General features: G+C 44.8%; 1 protein-coding gene across 4 annotated transcripts in view; it reads left to right on the forward strand.

Annotated features, from left to right (window-relative positions):
* The window catches only part of LOC130358872 (protein D7-like), an 80616-nt gene that overhangs the window by 9842 nt on the left and 48422 nt on the right, over nucleotides 1–22352 (forward strand). Inside the window, exon 2 of one of the 4 annotated variants that reach the window (XM_056562781.1) lies at nucleotides 6449–6502. The exons of the other annotated variants lie outside the window; for them this stretch is intronic. The gene's annotated coding sequence lies outside the window, so the exon portion shown is untranslated. The remainder of the gene's footprint in view (nucleotides 1–6448; nucleotides 6503–22352) is intronic. 4 annotated transcript variants of the gene reach the window in all.

The following is a 22352-nucleotide window of genomic DNA, read 5'->3' on the forward strand; positions in this document are numbered from 1 at the left end:
CTTTTCAAAGCTGAGACCTGCCTGTGTCATGGATTGTTCTCAATGGATTGCTCCCAAACTGTCAGGCACAGTGTCCCTGGTTACAGCAAGAAGACGCAGCAAAACTCCTCCCCGCTCCACATTGGCAGCTTCAAGCATCCTTAGTAACATAATAACTAGACCCAATGCATTTTAATTTCTTTGTTAACCCTGGAGCTAATCAATGTATTGAAATTTTCAGTATTGGAAGTAGAAGGAATACCCTACAGAGTGGGAGATCGCCAAAAGCTCCTGTTACAAAGGGAGGCCAGGTGAATCATGAAAACTGAAGCCATGGGCAGCCTAAGGTTAAACGACAAGAATGACATGAGCATTTTTTTGCAGTATGGTTTTACACGTTATAAGGTGAAATTTGTAAAGCTTGTAAAGTTAGTTACATTTGTTGGTGAGAGGCTGTTACTTATAGAACCTAACTAGTTAACCCCTTAAGGACCCAGACAATTTTCAGTGTAGGACCCGGCCATTTTTTGCACATCTGACCACTGTCACTTTAAGCATTAATAACTCAGGGAAGCTTTTACCTTTCATTATGATTCTGAGAAAGTTTTTTCGTGACATTTTCTACTTTATGGTAGTGGTAAATTTTCATCGATACTTGCATCCTTTCTTGGTGAAAAATTCCCAAATTTGATGAAAAAATGTAAAATGTAGCATTTTCCTAAATTTTAAGCTCTCTGCTTATAAGGAAAATAGACATACCAAATAAATTATATATTGATTCACATATACAATATGTCTACTTTATGTTGGCATCATAAAGTTGACAAGTTTTTACTTTTGGAAGACATCAGAGGGCTTCAAAGTTCAGCAGCAATTTTCCAATTTTTCACAAAATTTTCAAATTCGGAATTTTTCAAGGACCAGTTCAGTTTGAAGTGGATTTGAAGGGCCTTCTTATTAGAAATACTCCACAAATGACCCCATTATAAAAACTGCACCCCTCAAAGTATTCAAAATGACATTAGGTAAGTGTGTTAACCCTTTAGGTGTTTCACAGGAATAGCAGCAAAGTGAAGGAGAAAATTCAAAATCTTCATGTTTTATACTCGCATGTTCTTGTAGACCCAGTTTTTGAATTTTTGCAAGGGGTAATAGGAGAAAAAAATCGCACAAAATGTGTAACCCAGTTTCTCTCGAATAAGGAAATACCTCATATGTGTATGTCAAGTGTTCGGCGGGCGCAGTAAAGGGATCAGAAGGGACGAAGCAACAATGGGATTTTGGAAAGTGAATCTTGCTGAAACGGTTTTTGGGGGGCATGTTGCATTTAGGAAGCTCCTATGATGCCAGAACAGCAGAAAACCCCCCACATGGCATACCATTTTGGAAACTACACCCCTCAAGGCACGTAACAAGGGGTCCAGTGAGCCTTTACACCCCACAGGTGTTTGACAACTTTTTGTTAAGGTCAAATGTGTAAATGAAAAAAAAAATTTCACTAAACTGCAGTTTTTTTCCCAAATTTGCCATTTTTACAAAAGGTAATAGGAGAAAATGCCCCCCCCCCCCCCCCAAATTTGTAACCCCATCTCTACTGAGTATAGAAATACCCCATGTTAGGACGTAAAATGCTCTGCAGGCGAACTACAATGCTCAGAAGAGGAGTCACATTTGGCTTTTGGAAAGCAAATTTTGCTGAAATGGTTTTTGGTGGGCATGTCACATTTGGTAAGCCCCTATGGTGCCAGCACAGCAAAAAAAAAAAAAAACCTGGCATACTATTTTGGAAACTACACCCCTCAAGTAACGTAACAAGGGGTACATTGAGCCTTAACACCAAACAGGTGTTTCACAACTTTTTGTTAAAGTTGGATGTGTAAATGAAAAAAAATAAAAAAAAATTCACTAGAATGCTAGTTTTTCCCCAAATTTTCTATTTTTCAAGGGATAATAGGAGAAAATGACCCCACAATTTGTAAACCCATTTCTTCTGAGTATGGAAATACCCCATGTGTGGATGTCAAGTGTTCTGCTGTCAAACTACAATGTTCAGAAGAGAAGGAGTGCCATTGAGCTTTTGGAGAGTGAATTTGTTTGGAATAGAAGTCAGGGGCCATGTGCGTTTACAAAGCCCCCCGTGGTGCCAGAACAGTGGACCCCCCACATGTGACCCCGTTTTGGAAACTACACCTCTCACAGAATTTAATAAGGGGTGCAGTGAGTATTTACACCCCACTGGCGTCTGACAGATCTTTTGAACAGCGGGCTGTGCAAATGAAAAATACATTTTTCCTTTTCACATACCACTGTTCCAAAAATCTGTCAGACACCTGTGGGGCGTAAATGCTCACTGTACCCCTTAGTAAATTCTGTGAGGTGTGTCCATTATTCTGGCACTATGGGGGCTTTGTAAACTCACATAGCCTTCAATTCTGGACAAATTTTCTCTTCAAAAGCCCAATGGCGCTCCATCTCTTCTGAGCATTGTAGTGCGCCATCAAAGCACTTTACATCCACATATGGGGTTACAAATGTTGGGGGGGCATTTTTACTATTTTCTCTTGTGAAAATGAAAAATTTAGGATAACACAAGCATTTTAGTGAAAAAAAAATTTAAACACCTGTTGGGTGTTAAGGCTCACTATACCCCTTGTTACATTCCGTGAGGGGTGTAGTTTCCAAAATGGGGTCACATGTGCGTTTATGTCAGAACCCCTGTAAAATCAGCCACCCCTGTGCAAATCACCAATTTAGGCTGGTGTAGCCCCCAACTTTTCCTTTTCATAAGGGGTAAAGAGAGAAAAAGCCCCCCAAAATTTGTAGTACAATTTCTCCTGAGTACGGAAACACCCCATAACACCCCACGGCCCTAAACTGTTTCCTTGAAATACGACAGGGCTCCGAAGTGACAGAGCGCCATGCACATTTGAGGACTACATTAGGGATTTCATAGGGGTGGACATAGGGGTATTCTACGCCAGTGATTCCCAAACAGGGTGCCTCCAGTTGTTGCTAAACTCCCAGAATGCCAGGACAGTCAGTGGCTGTCCGGAAATGCTGGGAGTTGTTGTTTTGCAACAGCTGGAGGCTCCATTTTGGAAACACTGCCGTACGATACGTTTTTCATTTTTATTGGGGGGAACAGTGTAAGGGGTGTATATGTAGTGTTTTACCCTTTATTTTGTGTTAGTGTAGTGTTTTTTAGGGTACATTCGCACTGGTGGGGGTTTACGGTGCATTTCCCTCTAGGAGTTTGCGCTGCGACAAACAATTTGCAGCAGCTCAAACTTGAAGCAGGAAACTCACTGTAAACTCGCTCGGGTGAATGTACCCAGTACATTCACATGGGGGGGGGGGAACCTCCAGCTGTTTCAAAACTACAACTCCCAGCATGTACTGACAGACCGTGCATGCTGGGAGTTGTACTTTTGCAACAGCTGGAGGCACACTAGTTGTAAACATTCAGTTAGGTTCTGTCACCTAACTCAGTATTTTCCAACCAGTGTGTCTCCAGCTGTTGCAAAACTACAACTCCCAGCATGTACTGATCGCCGAAGGGCACGCTGGGAGATGTAGTTATGCAACAGCTGGAGGTACGCAACTACAACTGAGAGTATGCCGAGACAGCTGTTTGCTGTTTGGGCATGCTGGAATTTGCAGTTTTGCAACATCTGGAGGGCTATAGTTTAGAGACCACTGCACAGTGATCTCCAAACTGTGGCCCTCCAGATGTTGCAAAACTACAAATCCCAGCATGCCCAGACAGCAAACTGCTGTGTGGACATGCTAGGAGTTGTAGTTTTGCAAGATCTAGAAGGCCAAAGTTTACAGACCACTGCACAGTGATCTCCAAACTGTAGCCCTCCAGCTGTTGCAGAACTACAAATCCCAGCATGCCCACACAGCAAACAGCTGTCTGGGCATGCTGGGAGTTGTAGTTTTGCAACATCTGGAGGGTTACAGTTTAGAGACCACTGTACAGTGGTCTCAAACTGTAGCCCTCCAGATGTTGCTAGGCAACTCACCGGCTTCCGTAGGATCCAGGGAGTCGCATCGCCATCCTCTGCTGCCGCCGGTCACCGCCGCCGATCGTTGCCTCCGCCGATGGGTAAGTGGACTCCTCGGTTTCCCTGTGAATGGGGAAACCGAAAGTTAACCCCCCGCCCTCGATCTGCTATTGGTCGTCGCTTCTTCACGACCAATAGCAGGGATAGGAGGGGTGGCACCCCTGCCACCTCACTCCTATCCTTCTAGGGGGATCATGGGTGTCTTGGACAACCCCGATCCCCCCTATTTTCCGGGTCACCATAGTCCTGTATGACCCGGAATTACGCAAATCGCCGGTGTGATGAACCCCCTGGGCATTTGCGCAGGGTGCCTGCTGATCGATATCATACATACATGTACGTCATGGGTCCTTAACAGGTTAATGTGTATTACTTCCTGTATCTTCTATGCTCAAGTTAATGGATTAATGGAAACTGTCCAACATTAGGAGAATTCCACCGTAGTTAGTATGTCAAAATAAAGGATTGTACTTTATTACAAATATAAATGAAAATGCATCAGGTCTAGTTACTCTGTTACTAAGTACTACTGTAGTTGCCGATGGAGCGGGGAGATATTTTTGCTGCGTTTCCTAGGTCTAACCAGGGACACTGTGACTGACAGTTCGGGATCATAGGAGGGTTCCTCTTTGCCCCCTGGCCAACGTCAGTGACATATGGCTATACTGAGGATCATGGCCATTGAGACTAGATGCCGCACCAACTTAGCTAGAAACAGGTGTAAGATATCGCTAGGTTTACAAAGTCATATGACTGGGTGAGAATATAAAACGCAGGAGGAGGATGTAATACTCTGTGAGCCAGAGAAAGCTCAGGACACAAAAAAACAATTGTCGCTCGTATCTGTGAACGCAACTGCATGTACCCCTGTACCAAAATGGTGAAAGGTTAATAAAGAACATGTTAAGTAAAGTTTGGAGAGTGCCTTCATTCTCACTCCTGTTTTTGCTTATGCTGGAAACCACTTTGCTATATATAGTGCACTCCACAACATGCATCCATGTTATCAGCCATCACGTCCCCTTCCACAGACTTGCATTGAGGGGGCATGGCCGTGACGTCACGAGCCTCCGCCCCGTATTGCCAATCATCCGGCATGGAGTGAAGTTCGCTCCATGCACTGGATGTCCGGGGTGCCCCCACGATCAGACATCTTATCCCCTATCCTTTGGATAGGAGAAGTCTAGGGGGGAGTACCCCTTTAAACCCTTAAGGACGCAGGGCTTACCTGTACGCCCTGAGTCTGCTCCCTTTCTATAACGCGGGGCCATGGCATGGCCCTGCGTCATAGCGGGTCGGACTCGGCCTCTAACAACGGTCGGGACCCGTGGCTAATAGCGCACGGCACTGATCACTGTGCCACGTGCTATTAACCCTTTAGACGAGGCGTTCTAAGTTGATTGCTGCGTCTAAAGTGAAAGTAAACTGCTCCAAGCTAGCTCAGAGGCATGTTCAGGGCTGCCGCGGAAAGATCTCGGCGTTCAGAACAGCTGGAGGACACAAGGAGGGCCCTTACCTACCTCCTGTGTGTCCGATCACCGAATGACTGCTCAGTGTCTGAGATCCAGGCATGAGCAGTCAAGCGGCAGAATCATCAATCAATGTTATCCTATGAGATAACAAAGATTGATGTAAAAGATCAGTTAGAGCAGTATTATAGCCACTAGAGGGGGCTATAACACTGTTAAAAAAAGAAAAAGTTAATAAAGATCATTTAACCCCCTCCCTAATAAAAAGTTTGAATCACCCCTCTTTTCCCATAAAAAAAACAGTGTAAATAAAAATAAACATATGTGGTATCACCGCGTGTGGAAATGTCAGAATTATAAAAATATATTGTTAATTAAACTGCACTGTCAATGGCGTACGTGCAAAAAAATTGCAAATTACAAAATAGTGTTTTTTTGTCACATTTTATATAATTAAAAAATTTATAAAAAGCGATCAAATAGTCCGATTAATACAAACATGGTACCACGAAAAACTTCAAATCATAGCACAAAAAATGAGCCCTATTACTGCCCCGTACGCGGAAAAATAGGGGTCAGAAGATGATAATTTTAAACGTATAAATTTTCGTGCATGTAGTTATGATTTTTTCCAGAAGTACGACAAAATCAAACCTATATAAGTAGGGTATCATTTTAATCATATGGACCTATAGAATAAAGAGAAGGTGTAATTTTAACCAAAAAATTTACTGCGTAGAAACGGAAGCCTCCAAAATTTACAAAATGGCGTTTTTATTCAATTTTGTTGTACAATGATTTTTTTTTTCTGTTTCATCGTAGATTTTTGGGTAAAATGACTGACGTCTTTAGAAAGTAGAATTGGTGACACAAAAAATAAGCCATCATATGGATTTTTAGGTGCAAAATTTAAAGAATTATTATTTTTTAAAGGTAAAGAGGAAAAAACGAAAGTGCAAAAACTGAAAAACTCCAAGTCCTCAAGAGGTTTCTACTGATTTTATGATTATATGCAAAACCATTATTATATATGATAAATAGTCATGTTAAATAGTAAGGTTATTCACTCACATTATATGTAAACTAAAGAACTACAATTTACTAGACAATCCAATAAATAAAAACTTTGCTAAAAAAAAATACAAGCAGATTGTATCTGGTGTTGAGGGTCCCTCTAGTGGGCACAGTAGAATAAAAGAGTCTCACAATAAATCAGTAAATATTGAGCTTTATAAATTAATTATCAATGTGAATATAAATTTAAGAATGAAAAAGAAACAATAAAAGGGAAAAAAACATCTAAATACACACCTCAGCTTTCTGGACACTGCATAGAGGGATTGTTTCTAAATACATATTTTTTCTGATTCCTAACCCCTTTAATAAACAAAAATGCCACAGAACCTTCTTATCATCCTGGTAATCTCATATGCATTCAATGAGATTGCACCATCACAAGCAAGGCCCTCCTGGTATTACTTGGGGTTACTGTAATTCTTTACTAAAAAATACAACAAGCAGAAATTAAGAAACATTGACCTTTATACATTATTTATCAATGTAAATCTCAATTTAAGCATAAAAATAAACAATAAAAGGGAAACAACTGCTAAATAGACACCTCAGCTTTCTGGACACTGCATAGAGGGATTGTTTCTAAATACATATTTTTTCTAATTCCTTACTCCTTTGATAAACCAAAATGACCCATAACCTTCAATAACTACAAATACTGTTTGCTTTTTATGATAGATGGTAATCTCGTACACATTTCATGAAGTTGCACCATCAAAAGGCCCTTCTGGTACTACTTGGGGTTACTGCACACTTTCTAACAACTGTATCAGATACAGTGGTCCCTCAAGTTACAATATTAGTTGGTTCCAGGAAGACCATTGTATGTTGAAACAATTGTATGTTGAGACCATAACTCTATGGAAACCTGGTAATTGATTCTGAAGCCCCAAAATGTCATCCAAAAATAGGAAAAAGTAAAGATTAAAGAATAATAAGTAAATAACACAGATAAAGCCTTTTCATATTAAAGTAAGAAAGATCTGCTGGAAGCTGTAAATCACTGTCTATGTAGAGGGCAGGAGCTTCTTCACGATCCTGTACAGTACACACAATGTCCTAAAAAAGTAAAATCCGTGTACTGTGGGGGAACAGCCAGTCAGTGCATGCACTTCAGTAATACAGTTTTTTTTTTTTACCAATGAAATGCCCATTCTGATTAGTCAGATCTTCCAGTCATTGACACGTTTCACAGATCTTGACTGTACGTAGCATTGTATGTTGAGTATGGTGTCAAGTTACAATGGTCCAGAAAAGACCATTGTATGTTGAAAATATTGTAACCTGAGGCCATTGTAAGTCAGCATCCACAGAAACAATGAACCTGTAAATTGTTTCAGTGTATTCCGCTTGGAAATGCATTGCAGTCTATGTTTTTTTTTTTATCTCAATTATTGAATAAAAAGCCAGAATCAGATAATTAATAGAGGACATATATAGGCCAGTGTTTCTCAAGCGCGGTCCTCAAGTCCCCCCAACAGGTCATGTTTCCAGGATTTCCTTAGTCTTTCACAGGTGATATAATTATGGTCAGTGAATCAGGTATCACCACAGTTATATCACCTGTGAAAGACTAAGGAAATCCAGAAAACATGACCTGTTAGGCTAGGTTAAGACTACGGAATCTCCGGGCAGAAAATTTCCAATAGACTGCAATGTGTTCCACGCGGATTTCCACCTGAAGAAAGAGTAACACCATTCTTCAGGCGCAAATTTCCAAGCGGATTTTCCGTTCACAAATTCCGCTTCACAAATTCCGAAGTGTGAATTTGTGAACGGAAACCCATTCACTACACTATATATTTTAGCAAGCGGAATTTCCGCCTGCAATTTCAAAGCGGAATTGCAGGCGGAAATTCCGTAGTGTGAACCTAGCCTTAGGGGTACTTGAGGACCGCGCTGAGAAACACTGATATAGAGGATCAATATAAAGGATAGATTTCTCAAAACAAAACATAAATATAGCCAGCACCTATACCCAATACATGGGTGCACGCTGCTGTGGCAAGTACAAAACATAAAAAAAGAAAATGGCAGCAGCACACTTGGTCAACAAAATGTGCACTTTTTGATCAAAACGTGTCCCCCATCCACCATGCATAGGTGGCCTCATATCAGATGGGACCCTAACATTCAAAGCCTGTGCAGAGGAATAGTTGACCAGTTGCCCATAGCAACCAATCAGATCGTTTATTTTATTTAAAAAAAATGTATTTCAAGTTACAATGGTCCAGAAAAGAACATTACTTGCTGAAGATATTGTAACTTGAGGCCATTATAAATTGAGGGATCACTGTACTGCCTTTTCATAATCTCCTCTGCTCCCACCTATCCTCACATTGCAACACTGAGCTCCAATATAACTAGTCCATGGAGATAAAGCTAGGCCGCCATCACTGTGAAAACAAATGCCATAACACTTTAAATAAATTGCACAAAAAAATTTCTGGGGGTGTACACCAGAACAAGATCAATTGTGCCCCTCCTTACTGAACACAGACTCTGCCAATGAATATGTTTTAATCTGAGCTTCAATAATTGGACCTTATAATGGGTGAGTGACATTTGCTTTTCTTCTTTTGCTATATTACTGGGCACCAATATGCCTGACGACTCTTTAGGCTCAGTGTCAGTTTTAGCTTAAAGGGGTAATCCGCCCCTAGACATCTTATCCCCTACTTTGGATAGGGGATAAGATGTCAGATCGCCATGGTCCCGCTGCTGGGGACCCCCGGGATCCCCGCTGCGGCACCGCGCTATCATTACTGCGCAGAGCGAGTTCGCTTTGCACGCAATGATGGGCAGTACAGGGGCCGGAGCATCATTACGTCACGGCTCCGCCCCTCCTGACATCACGGCCCGCCCCTTTCAATACAAGTCTATGGGAGGGGGCGTGGCGGTCATCACGCCCCCTGCCATAGACTTGCATTAAGGGGACGGGCCATAATGTCACGAGGGGCGGCACCATCATGTCACGCTGCTCCGTCCTCCGTATCGCCCGTCATTACGCACAGAGCGAACTCGCTCTGTGCTGTAATGATAGCGCGGTGCCGCAGCGGGGATCCCGGGGGTCCCCAGCAGCGGGACCACGGCGATCTGACATCTTATCCCCAGCCGATGGCTGTCCGGGCATGCTGGGAGTTGTAGTTTTGCAACATCTGGAGGTCCACAGGTTGAAGACCACTGAGGAAGGGATTGACAGGCGGTGATGATGAAGGGGGAGGGGGTGATGACGGGGGTCTGGATGATGACGGGGGTCTGGATGATGACGGGGGGATGATGTATTTCCCACCCTAGGCTTATAGTCGAGTCAATAACTTCCTGGGTTTTTGGGGTAAAATTAGGGGGCTTGGCTTATATTCAGGTATATACAGTACCTACAGAAGGCAAGCTACCTACAGGCTGGTCCTACCTACACAGAGCAAGATACCTAAAGGAAACATATAAAGTGCGGGGGGAGGGCAGGAGTAGTAGAGTTCTGACAGCCACAAAGGCCTAGCAAATGCCTTGGCCAGCCATAACAACTTATTTTGCTTGGGAGTCAATCTGTATCACTGCACCATTAATGATGCGCAGTAAGGGCATTTAAATGCCACTGTTAGCTTTGGCTAATCCCTCAGCTGCTGAGAGCTGCCTCGTATCGCAAACATCATGGGTCATTAAGGGGTTAAGATAAACGTATAAATGTAAAAAAAATATTTGTCATGATCTAGTGATGCTAGTTATTTGTGTGGTGTCCTGGTACAGAACATGGTCTGCTCTCCTGCAGGGTCCCCCCTAAGTCATTATATGGTATTGTCTTGTATATTAAGTATGTACATATATTATATGTATTGTACAGTGAATGTAAGTAATATATGAAGGTTGTTAGGATATTTACCCTGTATAGGACCTTCCTAAACTCATATGATATGTCATGTGCTATGTGATCACATTATACAGTATACCCAGAGTTCCAGAGGCACAGGTAACCACAGGAAACCAGCTACCAATGGGCTTTAGTCCAGCCCCCTGATATATAAAGGGGCTGTAGTCTCCACATTCTCTCTCTTGGTTCTGTTACATTATGCGCTCCGGCCGCACACGCTGGGCGTGAGCGCATGGGAGCCCCAGGCCATCACTCACCTGGTGCTTCTCCTGCCCCAGCCTCTGCCTCACTGCTCCAGCGCGCGTGTGCTCGTCCACTAGGGCGCACGCGCTGGAGCTTTAAGATTTAAAAGGCCATTAGTGTAATTCATCTGTGGCTCATTGATAAATTCCTCCACCCTCCTCACTTCCCTGCCGGATCTTTGTTGCCTTGTGCCTGGAAAGAAAGCATTCCTGAGAGTTGCCTTACCGTGTATCTGATCCTTTGCTCTGTGACTTGACCTTGCTCCTCTGCCATCTGCCTACTGACCTCCTGCTACGTCCTGACTACCCTATTTTGCGGCCTGCCTTGACCTTCTGCTATCCTGATTATGAGCTGCCTTATCCCTCCTGTGCCTCCCATCTCCTCAGCCGCCTGTGTGGTCGATCTGTGCCAGGGGTAGTGACCTGGGTGCCGCCTGCAGCAGCAAGTCCATCCCGCTTTGCTGCGGGCTCTGGTGAAAACCAGCGGCACCTTAGACTCTGCTCCCTGATACGGTCCGAGTCATCTGCCACACAGGTCCAGCGGATCCAAATCCACCAGAGTTCCTGTCTTCTGAAACGTGAGTGTTATAGTAAGATCCGGCCATGGATCCCACTGAGGTATCCCTGCCTGAAGTCGCGTATCTTCCCTCTGTTGTGGTACACCAGTCACAGCAGTTGGCTCGACAGGCGCAGCAACTTTCTTAACTTTCAGCTATGATGCAACAGCTTTTTGCCTTGGAACAGTAGTAGGTACCGCAACCTGGCCCACTCCCACCACCATCTCCTGCAGTGTCTTCTGGCCCCCAGCTACATCTGCCTTTACCTTCCAAGTATGATTGGGCTTCCAAGTCATGCAGAGGCTTCGTTACACAGTGCTCCATGTACTTGGAGCTCATGTCTGAACTGTTTCCGACGGAACGTGTGAAGGTGGCCTTTGTCATTAGTCTACTGTCCGGAAAAGCCCTGGCCTGGGCTACACCCCTTTGAGACCGCAGGGATCCAGTAGCTTCCAATTTGATGGCTTTTCTGGCAGAATTTTGCTGTGTCTTTGAGGAACCCGCACATGCCTCTTCTGCTGAGACAGCTTTGCTGAACATATGTCAAGGGAATTCTTCCATTGGTGACTAAGTGGTTCAATTCTTCATTCTAGCTTCAGAACTAGCATGGGATGATGAGGCCTTGAGTGCCACATTCAAAAAAGGACTGTTTAGCAGGATTAAAGATGCCCTTGCTGCACGTGATCCTCCATCTTCTTTGACTGAACTTATCCACTTGGCCACACATATTGATGTGCGTTTTGCTGAAAGGCAGGAAGAACTGCACTTAGAGAGGGAACCTGCCCGAACACGGAAATATTCTCGCCTGGCACCTGTGTTTCAACATCCACCTCTACAGTTTCCTGCACCTCTTGCCGAAGAGGCTATGCAAGTGGATCATTCCCATCTTACGCAACAGGAGAGATCACGATGACACAGTGAGAATTTGTGCTTATATTGTGCTAGCCCAGAACACTTCCTCACAGACTGTTCTGTTTGTCCACAGTATGTGGGAAAACACTTGCACCTTGGGCACATAGGAGAGGTGTCCCTAAATGTGAATACCACCTCTCCTCGCTTAACTATTTCTGAACAAGTCTTCGCTTCTACCAGTGCTACAGCATTTTTGGATTCTGGATCAGCAGGTGACTTTATTGATGCTTCTTTGGTCCACAAGTATCATCTTCCTGTCACCCGGCTTACCAAGCCCTTGTTCATCTCCTTTGTTAATGGATAAAATATGGACTGTATGATTCACTTCCGTACTGAATCTCTTGTCATGCAAGTGGGTGTATTGCATAAAGAAAATATTGAATTCTATGTACTGCCACACTGTACTTCAGAGATTCTTCTTTGCCTTCTTTGGCTGCAATGCCATTCTCCGCACCTGGATTGGAGAACTGGAGAAATTTTTTGCTCGGGACAATCCTGTCAAAATCTTTGCCTCCAATCAGTTCAGTCTAAAATTGTTTTTCGTCCTCCTCCTTTACCTGGTCTGCCACCACCTTACCAAGATTTCTATGATGTTTTTTGCAAGAAACAGGCTTAGTCTCTGCCTTCACATTGTCCTTACGATTGCCCTATTGATCTTCTGCCCGGTACCACTCCTCCTCATCGAAGGATATACCCTCTGTCGGTTCCTGAGACCAAAGCCATGGAGAATCTCAAAAAGGGATTTATCCATTAGTCCTCTTCTTTGTTGGAAAGAAGGATGTCTCACTCCGTCCATGCATTGACTACAGGGGACTTAACAAAATCACGGTCAAGAACCGTTACCCTCTATCTCTTATCTCAGAATGTTTGACCATCTACGTGGTGCCAAGGTCTTCTCCAAATTGGACTTACGTGGAGCGTATAACCTCATTCGTATCCGCAAGGGAGATGAATGGAAAACGGCATTCAATACTCGTGAAGGACATTTTGAGTATCTTGTAATGCCATTTGGTCTCTGCAATGCTCCAGACGTTTTTCAAGAGTTTGTAAATGATATCTTCCATGATCTTCTCTACATCTGTGTTGTCGTATACCTAGATGACATCCTTATCTTCTCTTCCAACTTAGAAGAGCATCGTACTCATGTTCGTCTGGTTCTTCAGCGATTAAGGAAGAATCATCTCTACGTCAAACTGGAGAAATGCCTGTTCAAGAAATCTAGTCTTCCATTTCATGGCTACATTGTCTCTCACCAGGGCCTGCAGATGGATCCAGATAAATTGTCTGCAGTATTGGATTGGCCTCGTCCTTCGGGCCTACGTGCTATTCAACGCTTTCTGGGATTCGCAAACTATTATATTGTTCCCACATTTTTCATCCTTGGTTGCTCCAATTGTGTCTCTCACTAAGAAAGCATCTAATTCTAAGTCTTGGCCTCAAGAGGCTGAAGAGGCCTTCTTCCATTTAAAGTCTGCGTTTGCCTCTGCTCCCATGCTTACAAGACCTGATCCAGAGAGGCCCTTTGCTTTGGAGGTTGATGCCTCATCTATGGAGTGGGTGCCGTTCATACTCAGAAAAATGCCAAGGGCAAGACTGCTACTTGTGGGTTCTTCTCCAAGACCTTCTCTCCTGCTGAGAGGAATTACTCCATTGGAGATCATGAACACCTCACTACCAAGTTAGCTTTGGAGGAATGGCAACATTTATTGGAAGGTTCTTCTCATCCGGTCAGCATCTATTCCAACCATAAGAATCTTCTATACCTTCAGTCTGCTCAGTGTTTGAACCCCCGCCAGGGAAGGTGGTCACTGTTCATTTCCAGGTTCAACTTCTTCATTCACTTCAGCAGACAAGAACATCAGGGCTGATGCTCTCTCCAGGTCCTCTGACGTAATTGGTTTGGACTCCACACCTAGGCATATTATTTCTCCTGACCATTTGATTCCTGCAGTTCCTGCCGAGATTCAGCAAGTTCCTCCCGGAAAATCCTTTGTGGCCGCCAGATTGAGACACAAGGTCCTGAAATGGGGTCATTCTTCCTTGATAGCAGGACATCCTGGAATACGCAAGACTCTACTTCTTATCTACCGGCACTACTGGTGGCCCCATCTTGAACGTGATGTTTCTGATTTTGTTCGTTCCTATGAAACTTGTGACCATGACAAATCTTCTTGACAGAGACCTGCAGGACTCCTACAGCCTTTACCAATTCCAGAGACTCCCTGGTCCCATATCTCCATGGATTTAATCACTGATTTACCCCCATATCATAATAACACTGTCATCTGGGTTGTTGTAGATCGGTTTTCCAAGATGGCTCATTTCATTCCTCTACCAAGTCTTCCTTCTAGCCGGCGAAGTACTTCTTGTTGCATGTCTTTCGTTTACATGGTCTTCTTCAGCATATTGTTTCGGATCGAGGTATGCAGTTTGTCACTAAGTTCTGGCGAGCCCTTTGTAACCGTCTGGACATAAATCTGGACTTCTCCTTGGCCTACCACCCTCAGTCCAACTGTCAAGTGAAGAGGGTTAATCAAATCCTAGAGACTTATCTTCAGCATTTTGTTTCAGCTTGCCAAGATGATTGGGTCGACCTTCTTCCCTGGGCTGAATTCTCACAAGGTCGTCTCCCTATTTTGTTGTCTACGGACTCCATCTCCGTCTTCCTCTTCCAGTCTACTCCGGTGTGCCTGCTGTTGATGAGCTGGTCCGTGACTTCTCTACCATCTGGCAACAGACCCGACAGTCGTTATCTCAGGCTTCTTCATTCATGAAGGCGCAATCGGATAAAAGTATAAGACCTCCTCCGTCCTTCTCTCCTGGTGACATGGTGTGGCTTTCATCCAAGTACATCCGCTTCAAGATCCCCCTACTTGGGCCCTTCCAGATTCTACAAAAAATCAACCCTGTCTCCTACAAACTCCGTCTACCTGCTACATTGCGTATTCCCAATTCCTTCCATGTCTCTCTCCTCAAGCCTCTTGTCATAAACTGGTTTTCTCAGAAGAATCTTGTCCCCACACCTGTCTCCGGCTCTTCTGACATCTTCAAGGTTAAAGAGGTTCTTGCTACAAAAACTGTGAGAGGTAAACAATTTTTTTTGGTTGACTGGGAGGGTTACGGTCCTGAGGAGAGATCTTGGGAGCCTGAGGACAATTGTCATGGACCAACTAGGTGGACAAGGAGAGTGAGCCCTAAACTGACCCTAAAACATCTCTCCCTGCCTACTTGCCCACTCACCATAAACGGTGAGTCGACAACTGGGAGCCTGTCCCTTCCTGCGCTAAAGTGCAGTGGCTTAAAAATAATAAACATAGTCGGTCACAGGCCAGAAACAGAAACCTACTAGACAATACAAATACTAACAGGGCAGAATATAAACTCACAAACAGAACAGAATATAGTGAATTAACAAACAGTTCACTAAACCAGATTTCAGATAAACGGCAGACATGGTAAAATGAACATGACTAGGCATGATTAGGGACATTTATCAATGTTTGCTTATGTATTCCTTTTTTAGTACTTTTTTCTTTACTTTTTTTTTGCATATGTGTGAATTATTTATCAACTGGTTTCAGCCTGTTGATAATTTTCTTTCACGTAAGCAATTCCTTCTTTTTTACTTTGGTAGTAGCTTTAAGTCAATTTAGTCAATTTTTAACACTGTTGCGCAGTTGCGACTGTCACAGTTAATAAATACCTGACTACCCGTAGTCCATTTTTAAATTATTAATTCGTAGTTAAGTTTTTGAAAACTTGCTTTTCTCGCTTTCCAGTCAAAATGTTGCACGAAAAATCGCGTAGTCGCAGGTGCGACATTTTTGCGACATTTTTAGTAAAGAAAAATTAACTAAATCGCTTGATAAATGCCTGTCGATAGGAGTATACAGCAGAATACAGGAGATGAAGGGGATAGTGGAAGAACTGAGAGCCAAGACACCAAACTCAACAGGTAAGTTACTAAGAACTATCACAAGCAGGGACAAGTACAAAGGATAGGATCATTCAAACAGGATATAAATATAAGACACTGTTCACACTGGGACACAGAACCAGGATACCAAGCAGGAATATAAAATACAGAGCACAGGTAACAAGCAAGACTCAGACACAGACTATGTCTGAGTCTTGCTTGTTACCTGTGCTCTGTATTTTATATTCCTGCTTGGTATCCTGGTTCTGTGACAAAGTTAAACAGACATAATACTAAAACCAACTAATATAACACAGACTAAAATCAAGAATAAACAAGACCATTAGAGATGAGCGAATCGAAGTTGAAGAACCCAAATTTGTTACAAATTTCATGAAAAATTCGATTCGCAACGAATACGAATATCGCCGCAATTCTATCGCGCGAATCGCTTCATTAAACTCCATTTTACAGTGTTCCAGGCTATTGGAGACCTAAGATGGCGGATCCACATGCGAGTACATGGGGCAGGGTTTTATAAGAGGGCGGAAAACAACGGCGGGAATGAAGGTAGGCGGGCTGATCCTAAAGCCCATGTGAGATGCAGCCTATCAGTGTTCACTGACCCCTGTGATGTCACAGGCCCTATATAATCGGCGGCCATCTTGCCTCTCTTCATTTCATCTATGCACTCAGATGGAGAGGACGGGACTGCGTGTGTGGGAATAGCTCATACCACAGCGTTACATTGCAACTGCTACACACATCTGTTACGCCGAGCGCTCCGGGTCCCTGCTCCTCCCCGGAGCGCTCACGGAGTCTCTCTCCCTGCAGCGCCCCGGTCAGACCCGCTGACCGGGAGCGCTGCACTGACATTGCCGGCGGGGATGCGATTCGCATAGCGGGACGCGCCCGCTCGCGAATCGCATCCCAAGTCACTTACCCGTTCCGGTCCCCGGCTGTCATGTGCTGGCGCGCGCGGCTCCGCTCTCTTGGGCGCGCACGCGCGCCAGCTCTCTGAGACTTAAAGGGTCAGTGCACCAATGATTGGTGCCTGGCCCAATTAGCTTAATTAGCTTCCACCTGCTCCCTGGCTATATCTACTCACTTCCCCTGCACTCCCTTGCCGGATCTTGTTGCCTTGTGCCAGTGAAAGCGTTTAGTGTTGTCCAAGCCTGTGTTACCTGATCTCCTGCTATCCATTTTGACTACGAACCTTGCCGCCTGCCCCGACCTTCTGCTACGTCGGACCTTGCCTCTGCCTAGTCCTTCTGTCCCACGCCTTCTCAGCAGTCAGCGAGGTTGAGCCGTTGCTAGTGGATACGACCTGGTTGCTACTGCCGCAGCAAGACCATCTCGCTTTGCGGCGGGCTCTGGTGAACACCAGTAGCCTCTTAGAACCGGTCCACCTGCACGGTCCACGCCAATCCCTCGCTGACACAGTGGATCCACAACCTGTAAGCCGAATCGTGACAACATCAGCATTAGGGAAAGACAGGAGTGCAGAGTGCTTTGTTGTAACACTGAGAAGGATCATTGCTAGCTAAACCTCCTATTCACGTTATTGAGCATTGCAGCAGAGAGGGGCAGATAGCTGTCAGCTGCCTCATACAGATCTCCAAGCTGCCTGAACTTTCTGAAGCATCTTGTCTTCTCATTTTTCAGCCCAATTGAGTTTATTTTTAGGGTTTAATCCCTGGATTTTTTTTTTTTTTTGTGGTGATGCACTGTTGGGTCCTGCTGCTGTTCAGAAATACGTGATTGTTCAGTGGACTGTAGTGCATTTGTACCATTTTGTACCTGTTAATCTCTAAAGGGGCTGGCTACATACTGTGCAAGTCCAAACAATACTATTCACCGGCAGTTTAAAAAAAAAAATAGTTTTTCCTGCGTATTGTTACGCATATATAAATGCCCTCATCAGTGCATACCGCATAGGTACATCCAAGTATTGTACCATTTAGTACCTGTTAAGCTGTCAAGCTGCTCTATACTGTCAAAGTCCAAACAATAGTATCCACCGGCTGGTGTTTTTCAAAAATACAGATTTTTTTCTGCTAATAGTTAGGCATATTACTGCCCTCATCAGTGCATACCGCATAGGTACATCCAAGTATTGTAGCATTTAGTACCTGTTAAGCTGTCAAGGTGCTCCATACCGTCAAAGTCCAAACAATAGTATCCACCGGCTGGTGTTTTACAAAAATACAGAATTTTTCTGATAATAGTTAGGCATATTACTGCCCTCATCAGTGCATACCGCATACGTACATCCAAGTATTGTACCATTCAGTACCTGTTAATCTGTCAAGGTGCTCCAAATCGTCAAAGTCCAAACAATAGTATCCACCGGTTGGTGTTTTACAAAAATACTGATTTTTTTCTGCGTATAGTTAGGCATATTACTGCCCTTATCAATGCATACCGCATAGGTACATCCAAGTATTGTACCATTCAGTACCTGTTAATCTGTCAAGGTGCTCCAAATCGTCAAAGTCCAAACAATAGTATCCACCGGCTGGTGTTTTACAAAAATACAGATTTTTTTCTGCAAATAGTTAGGCATATTACTGCCCTCATCAGTGCATACCACATAGGTACATCCAAGTATTGTACCATTTAGTACCTGTTAATCTGTCAAGGTGCTCCATACCGTCAAAGTCCAAACAATAGTATCCCCCGGCTGGTGTTTTACAAAAATACTGATTTTTTTCTGCTAATAGTTAGGCATATTACTGCCCTCATCAGTGCATACCGCATAGGTACATCCAAGTATTGTACCATTTAGTACCTGTTAATCTGTCAAGGGCCTACATACTGTGAAAGGACAGCCGTAAGTAATCACCTGCTGCTGTTCTAGACAAATACTGTTTAAAGATTAGTGTAGCGTATTGTCAGGCAGAGAAGTGCCAGGATGTGGCAGAGAGTGGCAGAGACCTAAATACTTCAGGCAGAGTTGGCAGCAGACTTGGGGCGAGTGGCAGCAGGAGTCGCAGCGAGAGGCCTGAGCTCCCGTTATCAGCCAGCGGTCGTGTCTCCACCAGCAACCCATCTGCCATCGTGGATTGGTTAACACGCTCATCCACATCATCACAAGTGACATCTGACACCCCCAGTCAACAGTCGGTGGGTTCCTCAGACACAACCCTCAGTTGGCATAGCCCGGGAGCAATCCGTGTCCTCCCATTGCCTTTGTCCTATGCTGCTCCCTCTCCTAAAGAAGTATCTTATGCTGTGGGTTCAGCTCCACTATTTACTGAGGACGATCTAATAGAGGACAGTCAGCAGCTACTGGAAAGCCAAGAAGGGGAGAAGACATGCGCCGCTTGCTCTGCTAGGCGGCCAAATAGTGATGCGGAGAGTGATGTGGGAGGCGGTGTTGCAAGTGTTCAGGGTCCTGAAGCAGACACTGTTGGGGAACCTGAGGAGGACATCAGTGACGTGCACACAACTATTGATGATGATGAAGCCGATCGCAATTGGGAGCCGGGTGCAGAAGGGGCTTCATCATCATCAGGAGAAGAGAGTTGCAGGTTGCCCTTGAGGCAGCAAGGCGGTAGCGCGGTTTGCAGTCAGCGTGGTGGCAGGAGTGGAAATTCAGGAGCCAAAGGTGCCCGGGGGAGACCACCTGCTTCGCGGCAGCCTACCTTTCCGGGAGGTAGTGGAACAGAGGTTCCTGGAGACGGCGCCAGTAGCAGTCAATTAGTGCGGACTGTGGGTGGGAAAATCAGCTACTCGGCGGTGTGGAAGTTTTTCATAAGGCATCCTGAGGAGGTTCACGTAGCCACATGCAAGATCTGTCGGCAGAAGGTGAAGCGTGGCCAGGGTCCCAATGTCGGCACCACGGCCGACACACCACTGCGTCAACACATGCTTCGCCACAATAAAGCGGCCTAGGATAACCGTGGCTCTGATGTAGTGGTCCAGCCTGCTTCATCACCCAGTGGCCATCCGCTCCCTCCTTCATCCAGCCAAGGCTCCACCACCTCAGCCGAAGGGAGCTGTGTGTCAAACCCTCCTTCTGTTGCTCCTGCTTCTCCCGCTTTTAGTCAGCCATTCCGCCAATATGTCCAAGAGACAACAGTATGCGCCCACTCATCCAACAGTGCAGAAGTTGAATGTGCTCCTGTCCAAGTTGCTGGTGTTGCAGGCCCTCCCTTTTCAAGTGGTGGACTCTGCACCTTTCAGAGAATTGATGGCTTGCAATATATGGGTTATTGATGCCGCTGTGGGGCCTGGTAATTTCAAATTTTCTCATAGGTAGCACCCTCTATCCAAAATCTTTTTCAAAAATTTCTAAAATTGTGGTGTTTTTTTTTTTGGGGGGGGGGGGGGGGGGGGGTTGTGAAGCCCTGGTGTGTACTCGTGCATCAGCTAACTCCAGGCTGTGTCATTCAGGCAATATATGGGCTACTGATGCCGTTGTGGGGCCTGGGTCTGGTAATTTAAAATTTTCTGATAGGTAGCACCCACTATCCAAAATCTTTTTCAAAAATGTCTAAAATTGTGGTGTTTTTTGGGAGGGATTGTGAAGCCCTGGTGTGTACGCGTGCATCAGCCAACTCCAGGCTGTGTCATTCAGGCAATATATGGGTTACTGATGCCACTGTGGGGCCTGGGTCTGGTAATTTCTAATTTTCTCATAGGTAGCACCCGCTATCCAAAATCTTTTTCAAAAATTTCTAAAATTGTGGTGTTTTTTTGGGGGGGATTGTGAAGCCCTGGTGTGTATTCGTGCCTCAGCCAACTCCAGGCTGTGTCATTCAGGCAAATATTTGGGTTACTGATGCCGCTGTTGGGCCTGGGTCTGAGAATTTCAAATTTTCTCATAGGTAGCACCCTCTATCCAAAATCTTCAGTTTAAATTTCTTAATTCATCTTTTAATCTTAGGGATTGTGAAAGCCTAGTGCCTACTCATGCTGCTGGTAACTCCGGGCTGTGCCATTCATCTACTATATGGTCTCCTCATGCTGCCAACACCTCCATGCTGTGTCATTCAGCCACTATATGGTCTCCTCATGCTGCCAACACCTCCACGCTGTGCCATTCAGCCACTATATGGTCTCCTCATGCTGCCAACACCTCCACGCTGTATCATTCAGCCACTATATGGTGTCCTCATGCTTCAGCTTCATCCAAGCTGTGTCATTCAGCCACTATATGGTGTCCTCATGCTGCCAACACCTCCACACTGTGCCATTCAGCCACTATATGGTGTCCTCATGCTGCCAACACCTCCATTCTGTGTCATTCAGCCACTATCTGGTGTCCTCATGCTTCAGCCTCATCCAAGCTGTGTCATTCAGCCACTATATGGTGTCCTCATGCTGCCAACACCTCCACGCTGTGCCATTCAGCCACTAAATGGTCTCCTCATGCTGCCAACACCTCCACGCTGTCATTCAGTCACTGTATGGTCTCCTGACACTGATGCCACCACCAGGCTCTGTCATTGTGCTGCTGTGCGGCAGTGATTCTAAAAGCGATGCCGGTAATCTGCATGTTATTCTGAATAACAGTATTATTTCACTAACCCAGCACACTCCATATGCGTTTTAGAACACAGCAAAGTGTTCTATATCCCTATAGAGGCTGTATGTAGGCTAGAAATAGTCTTTTTTAAAATAGATTTGCCGAGAAAAAATTAGGATCGAAACAAACTTTTTCGGAAAATTCGGCGAATCGGCCGAATCAAATTTTTTAAAAGTTCGCTCATCTCTAAAGACTATTTAACCAGGGCTAAAACTCAGATAATATAGGATAAATACAAGGTGCACGCTAAAGCAGACATGGCCATGCATAGCACACACAGACATGGTTTTAACTAAATAACCAGCACAGACTGCAGAGAAGTCTGTCTTAAAATAGATACACCCTTGTTCCTATTCGCTCAGAGCATTAACTATTCCCTATCCAGGTGGAATAGCCAACTGTTCTGAACAAACTAGTGTGTGAATACACACCTAAACGGAAAAATGCAAAAACAAACAATCAGATATTACAACAATATCCTGGACCGTGACCTTCTCAGGAGTTTTCTGACTCCTAAAAGTAGGGGGAGCCCAAAGGGGGGTTACTGTTACATTATGCGCTCCGGTCGCACACGCTAGCCGTGAACACATGGTTCCGTTACCTGCTGCCGCCGGCGGGGCTGGGACTTGCATCACAGGATGCGCCCGCATGCGAGCCCAAGGCCGTCACTCACCTGGTGCTTCTCCTGCCCCAGCCTCTGCCTCTCTGCTCCGGCGTGCGCGTCCCCGTCCCCTA

The sequence above is a fragment of the Hyla sarda genome, chromosome 2, assembly GCF_029499605.1.
Source record: "Hyla sarda isolate aHylSar1 chromosome 2, aHylSar1.hap1, whole genome shotgun sequence".
Classification (NCBI taxonomy): Eukaryota; Metazoa; Chordata; class Amphibia; order Anura; family Hylidae; genus Hyla; species Hyla sarda.